Source organism: Rhinoraja longicauda, unplaced genomic scaffold, assembly GCF_053455715.1.
Source record: "Rhinoraja longicauda isolate Sanriku21f unplaced genomic scaffold, sRhiLon1.1 Scf000242, whole genome shotgun sequence".
NCBI lineage: Eukaryota > Metazoa > Chordata > Chondrichthyes > Rajiformes > Arhynchobatidae > Rhinoraja > Rhinoraja longicauda.
The window spans coordinates 17,501-25,000 of record NW_027601460.1 but is presented as its reverse complement, the minus strand read 5'-3'; positions in this window follow the sequence as shown (position 1 = coordinate 25,000).

The following is a 7,500-nucleotide window of genomic DNA, read 5'->3' as shown; positions in this document are numbered from 1 at the left end:
AAGGCGGCGAACTTTAAAGCGCTGCAGCTCGAGCGCACAAGGTGCGCGGGGAATTGTTAGCGGCGCCGTGGTTGTGGTGGCGGTGACCATGGCTGCCTGCTCCTTTGGTTCACGATGTCCCCGCCGAAGGCGGCGAACTTTAAAGTACTGCAGCTCGAGCGCACAAGGTGCGCGGGGAATTGTTAGCGGCGCCGTGCTTGTGCTGGCGGTGACCATGGCTGCCTGCTCCTTTGGTTCACGATGTCCCCGCCGAAGGCGGCGTACTTTAAAGTACTGCAGCTCGAGCGCACAAGGTGCGCGGGGAATTGTTAGCGGCGCCGTGGTTGTGCTGGCGGTGACCATGGCTGCCTGCTCCTTTGGTTCACGATGTCCCCGCCGAAGGCGGCGTACTTTAAAGTACTGCAGCTCGAGCGCACAAGGTGCGCGGGGAATTGTTAGCGGCGCCGTGCTTGTGCTGGCGGTGACCATGGCTGCCTGCTCCTTTGGTTCACGATGTCCCCGCCGAAGGCGGCGTACTTTAAAGTACTGCAGCTCGAGCGCACAAGGTGCGCGTGGAATTGTTAGCGGCGCCGTGGTTGTGCTGGCGGTGACCATGGCTGCCTGCTCCTTTGGTTCACGATGTCCCCGCCGAAGGCGGCGTACTTTAAAGTACTGCAGCTCGAGCGCACAAGGTGCGCGGGGAATTGTTAGCGGCGCCGTGCTTGTGCTGGCGGTGACCATGGCTGCCTGCTCCTTTGGTTCACGATGTCCCCGCCGAAGGCGGCGTACTTTAAAGTACTGCAGCTCGAGCGCACAAGGTGCGCGGGGAATTGTTAGCGGCGCCGTGGTTGTGCTGGCGGTGACCATGGCTGCCTGCTCCTTTGGTTCACGATGTCCCCGCCGAAGGCGGCGTACTTTAAAGTACTGCAGCTCGAGCGCACAAGGTGCGCGGGGAATTGTTAGCGGCGCCGTGCTTGTGCTGGCGGTGACCATGGCTGCCTGCTCCTTTGGTTCACGATGTCCCCGCCGAAGGCGGCGTACTTTAAAGTACTGCAGCTCGAGCGCACAAGGTGCGCGTGGAATTGTTAGCGGCGCCGTGGTTGTGCTGGCGGTGACCATGGCTGCCTGCTCCTTTGGTTCACGATGTCCCCGCCGAAGGCGGCGTACTTTAAAGTACTGCAGCTCGAGCGCACAAGGTGCGCGGGGAATTGTTAGCGGCGCCGTGCTTGTGCTGGCGGTGACCATGGCTGCCTGCTCCTTTGGTTCACGATGTCCCCGCCGAAGGCGGCGTACTTTAAAGTACTGCAGCTCGAGCGCACAAGGTGCGCGTGGAATTGTTAGCGGCGCCGTGGTTGTGCTGGCGGTGACCATGGCTGCCTGCTCCTTTGGTTCACGATGTCCCCGCCGAAGGCGGCGTACTTTAAAGTACTGCAGCTCGAGCGCACAAGGTGCGCGGGGAATTGTTAGCGGCGCCGTCGTTGTGCTGGCGGTGACCATGGCTGCCTGCTCCTTTGGTTCACGATGTCCCCGCCGAAGGCGGCGTACTTTAAAGTGCTGCAGCTCGAGCGCACCATGTGCGTGGGGAATTGTTAGCGGGGGCGTCGTTGTGCTGGGGGCTGACTGTCCCTAGTGGGTATAGGATAATGTTAATGTACGGGGATCGCTGGGCGGCACGGACTTGGAGGGCCGAAAAGGCCTGTTTCCGGCTGTATGTGTATGATATGATATGATATGATGCCTGCCTGCTCATTTGGTTCATGATGTCCACGCGGCAGGCGGAATATTTTAAAAGCACTGTTCTGTACGAAGTGCACAATGTCCGTTGGGGAAATGCAGCTGGGGGTCGGTCGACCGGCTGACGACGCCTGCCTGCCGATTTGGTTCACGATGTCCCCGCCGAAGGCGGCATACTTGAAAGTACCGCCGTTCGCGGCGCGCAATTTGCGGGGGGAGGAATTGTTAGTGCACGTCTGTGTGCTAGGTGACGATGCTTGCCGACTTGGTTCATGCCGTCCACGCCGAAGACGGCGCCGTTTAAAGTACTGCCGCTCGAGGTGCACAATTTGCGGGGGAATTGTTAATGGGCGTCGGCGTGCTGGGTGACGATGTGGAGATGTGGAACGCCGAGCCAGATCTATCTTATTTGTTTGCTTGGCCCACTGGACTTTGCGTGGGCTTTGCAACACTGTGTGCTAGGTTAAATCACGGCCAATAGAGTGAGTGTTTTTAATGATCCTGATCTGATAAGGGGACTAGAGGTAAAAGAGCCGTTAGGAGGCAGTGATCACAACACGATAAGTTTTACTCTGCAAATGGAAAGGTAGAAGGGAAAATCGGAAGTGTCTGTATTACAGTATAGCAAAGGGGATTACAGAGGCATGAGGCGGGAGCTGGCCAAAATTGACTGGAAGGAGGCCCTAGCAGGGAAGACGGTAGAACAGCAATGGCAGGTATTCCAGGGAATAATGCAGAGGTTGCAGGATCAATTTATTCCAAAGAGGTGGAAAGACTCTAAGGGGAGTAAGAGACACCTGTGGCTGACAAGGGAAGTCAGGGACAGCATAAAAATTAAGGAGAGGAGGTATAACATAGCAAAGAAGAGTGGGAAGACAGAGGATTGGGACTCTTTTAAAGAGCAACAAAAGTTAACTAAAGAGGCAATGCGGGGAGAAAAGATGAGGTGCGAGGGTAAACTAGCCAATAATATAAAGGAGGATAGCAAAAGTTTTTTTAGGTACGTGAAGAGGAAAAAAATAGTCAAGGCAAATGTGGGTCCCTTGAAGACAGAAACGGGGGAATTTATTATGGGGAACAAAGAAATGGCAGACGAGTTAAACCGTTACTTTGGGTCTGTCTTCACTGAGGAAGATACACACAATCTCCCAAATGTTCTAGGGGCCGGAGAACCTAGGGTGATGGAGGAACTGAAGGAAATCCACATTAGGCAGGAAATGGTTTTGGGTAGACTGATGGGACTGAAGGCTGATAAATCCCCAGGGCCTGATGGTCTGCATCCCAGGGTACCTAAGGAGGTGGCTCTAGAAATAGTGGAAGCATTGGAGATCATTTTTCAATGTTCTATATAGATTCAGGATCAGTTCCTGTGGATTGGAGGATAGCAAATGTTATCCCACTTTTTAAGAAGGGAGGGAGAGAGAAAACGGGTAATTATAGACCAGTTAGTCTGACATCAGTGGTGGGGAAGATGCTGGAGTCAATTAGAAAAGACGAAATTGCTGAGCATTTGGATAGCAGTAACAGGATCATTGCGAGTCAGCATGGATTTACGAAGGGGAAATCATGCTTGACAAATCTACTGGAATGTTTTGAGGATGTAACTAGGAAAATTGACAGGGGAGAGTCAGTGGACGTGGTGTACCTCGACTTTCAGAAAGCCTTCGACAAGCTCCCACATAGGAGATTAGTGGGCAAAATTAGGGCACGTGGTATTGGGGGTAGGGTACTGACATGGATAGAAAATTGGTTGACAGACGGAAAGCAAAGAGTGGGTATAAATGGGTCCCTCTCGGAATGGCAGGCAGTGACCAGTGGGGTACCGCAAGGTTCGGTGCTGGGACCCCAGCTATTTACGATATGCATTAATGACTTAGACGGAGGGATTAAAAGTACCATTAGCAAATTTGCAGATGATACTAAGCTGGAGGGTAGTGTGAATTGTGAGGAAGATGCAATAAGGCTGCAGGATGACTTGGACAGGTTGTGTGAGTGGGCGGATACATGGCAGATGCAGTTTAATGTAGATAAGTGCGAGGTTATTCACTTTGGAAGTAAGAGTAGAAAGGCAGATTATTGTCTGAATGGTGTCAAGTTAGGAGGAGGGGGAGTTCAACGAGATCTGGATGTCCTAGTGCATCAGTCAATGAAAGGAAGCATGCAGGTACAGCAGGCAGTGAAGAAAGCCAATGGAATGTTGGCCTTCGTAACCAGAGGAGTTGAGTATAGGAGCAAAGAGGTCCTTCTACAGTTGTAGCGGGCCCTGGTGAGACCGCACCTGGAGTACTGTGTGCAGTTTTGGTCTCCAAATTTGAGGAAGGATATTCTTGCTATGGAGGGCGTGCAGCGTAGGTTCACTAGGTTAATTCCCGGAATGGCGGGACGGTCGTATGTTGAAAGGCTGGAGCGATTGGGCTTGTATACACTGGTATTTAGAAGAATGAGGGGGGATCTTATTGAAACATATACGATAATTAGGGGATTGGACACATTAGAGGCAGGAAACATGTTCCCAATGTTGGGGGAGTCCAGAACAAGGGGCCACCGTTTAAGAATAAGGGGTAGGCCATTTAGAACGGAGATGAGGAAGAACCTTTTCAGTCAGAGAGTGGTGAAGGTGTGGAATTCTCTGCCTCAGAAGGCAGTGGAGGCCAGTTCGTTGGATGCTTTCAAGAGAGAGCTGGATAGAGCTCTTAAGGATAACGGAGTGAGGGGGTATGGGGAGAAGGCAGGAACGGGGTACTGATTGAGAGTGATCAGCCATGATCGCATTGAATGGCGGTGCTGGCTCGAAGGGCTGAATGGCCGACTCCTGCACCTATTGTCTATTGTCTATTGTCTATAATCAACCACTTTATTTTGCCCGTCTTTGTGACTCCTCTTTGACACGTCGATCACCGCTGAGGCTGTTTTACCTGTTTCCCCTATGTACCGTAAGGTACACTCCTTACATTGAACTGCATACACCCCATTATTTCGCTCACGGGTTATCCTCTGTGCTATCCAGTCTCTCCTGTCACCCTGTTCTATGTTTTTGTCTATTACCCAGTGGGAGCAGGCCCCATATTGACATTAATTTGTAACCCTACTGCTCCCCTCGTCTGCTGGTTTTATCACCATCTCATGTTTATCCCTCAGCTCTGCCGTGGTCTCCCTCTCTTTTTTTCTGGTGAGGTTCGGCCTATCCTTTGTCATGGGCATATCCCAGGCTGTTTTAGTAACGTTCTTTTAAAACGTGTCGTGTTTGTTTGGCTTTACCCACGTTCCAGCATTAGAGGCCAATTTTTGCAATGTTTCCTGGGTGGGATTTGCCGGTTTTACAAATGGTGTCACTATCTCACCCTGCTTCCTGATACCCTTATGGGGTCGGCTCTGTTCTTGCAGAACCCTCGGGTGGTGCAGAGTCTGGGCCTTGTTATCAATATCTTGCCCTGCTTCCCGATACCCTTGCGGGTTCGGCTCTGTTCTTGCAGATCCCTCAGGTGGTGCAGAGTCTGGGCGGCATCGTCACCCAGCACACCGACGCCCACTGAAAATTACCCACGCACAGTGCGCGCCTGGAGCGGCAGTAGTTCAAACTACCCCTACCCCTACCCCTACCCCTACCGCTACCCCTACCCCTACCCCTACCCCTAACCCTAACCCTAACCCTAACCCTAACCCTAACCCTAACCCTAACCCTAACCCTAACCCTAACCCTAACCCTAACCCTAACCCTAACCCTAACCCTAACCCTAACCCTAACCCTAACCCTGACCCTAATGCAGGCAGAGTTATTTATAAAGTGGCCCAGACTCTGCACCACCTGAGGGTTTTGTAACAGAACCAACCCCATAAGGGTTTCAGGAAGCAGGGCAAGATATTGATAACAAGGCGCAGACTCTGCACCACCTCAGGGTTCTGCAAGAACAGAGCCGACCCCATAAGGGCATCAGGAATCAGGGCAAGATATTGATAAAATGGCCCAGACTCTGCACCACCTGAGGGTTCTGCAAGAACAGAGCCGACCCCATAAGGGCATCAGGAAGCAGGGCAAGATATTGGTAACAAGGCCCACGGGGAAGGCGGCATACTTTGGGGTTATTTTGTAGTGAGTTTTGAAGGCATGTGCTAGTGTTACGCATACCGAGGGCGCGCAAAGTTCGGCGCGCCCGGGCCAAAACGCCTCTGCTGGCCGCGGCCGAGTCGGCCGACGGATTGCCACGGACTTGCTTGACGACCTGTCACTCTCCGTGCATCGGTTGCACGCCCGGTTCGTCCTTTCCATTTGTTTCATGATGTACACGCGGCAGGCGGAATATTTTAAAAGCACTGTTCTGTTCGAAGTGCACAATGGCCGTTGGGGCAATGCAACTGGGGGTCGGTCGACCGGCTGACGACGCCTGCCTGCCGATTTGGTTCACGATGTCCCCGCCGAAGGCGGCATACTTGAAAGTACTGCCGTTCGCGGCGCGCAATTTGCAGGGGGGAGGAATTGTTAGTGGACGTCTGTGTGCTGGGTGACGATGCTTGCCGACTTGGTTCATGCCGTCCACGCCGAAGACGGCGCCGTTTAAAGTACTGCCGCTCGAGGTGCACAATTTGCGGGGGAATTGTTATTGGGCGTCGGCGTGCTGGGTGACGATGTGGAGATGAGGAACGCCGAGCCAGATCTATCTTATTTGTTTGCTTGGGCCACTGGACTTTGCATGGGCTTTGCATCATTGTGTGCTACGTTAAATCACGGCCAATTGAGTGAGTATTTTTTATTCAACCACTCTATTTTGCCCGTCTTTGTGACTCCTCTATGACACGCCGATCACCGCTGACGTGTTAATCTGCGTGTTAGGTATCTCGGGGGTCAGTTGGACGGACAGATGTGTAAGGGTTTTGTTCGGAAGGATCGTTGAGTGTAAACGGTGAACGGGGGTTAAAGGCCCTGAGGTTTCAATCCTCTAAAGAATGTAAAAGGTCTGACGCGTTAGCTAGCAGCTAATGAGGTGAACCTAGCAGCTAATGAGGCTCTCTCTCTCTCACGGCCCCGGGACTCCCTCCCTCCCTCCTCCCTCTTGGAACCCTCCCTGCGTGGGGGGGGGGGCACGAAGAAAAAGAGGGTATAAGAAGAATCCAGTGGAAGGAGTAGGGACTGGGGGCGAGGTCAGACAGCCTATCCGGCTAATAAAGCATCATGAGGTTAGGTATAAACTCTGATGACTGCATAAACTCGCCCCTAATGGGGGGGGGGGGGGCACTCTCTCCCCCACCCCTCTCTCCCCAGTGCCACTCCCTCCGACCCCCCCCCCACTCTCTTCGTGTCGCTGGGCCCGCCCGGCACGGCCCCGAGGATCACTCCCCGCGCGGCAACGGGACACCGGGTCGCCGGGCCCGCAGGGTCGTCAGTCGGGCGGGGGGGGGGGAGGGTGGCCATGCCAGCAGCAGGAGAGGTTTCCAACGAACCCGCGACCGCAGCAGGACCGCCCTCGGCAGACATTTGGACCCAGCGGGTCCGTTCGGGATGGTTGCCGGGCCCGCAGCAGAGGTTTCCTTCCACCCAACGGGGGGGGGGGGGGGGGGGGGGGCGGGGCTGCCCATCTTCCCGCTCGAAGCAACGGCCTCACCCTAACGGCCTCACCCTAACAACCCTCACCCTGACCCTAAACCGCTCGGTTCATGACTTCTCTCCGTTTGGTTCATGAATTCGCCATTTAGTTCACGACTTCTCCTGTTGGTTCCTGACTTCTACCTCGTGGTTCGTGATTCCGGCGGGTAGGTGGGGTGCCCGGATACTCTCGGCGAAAGGTGTTCAAG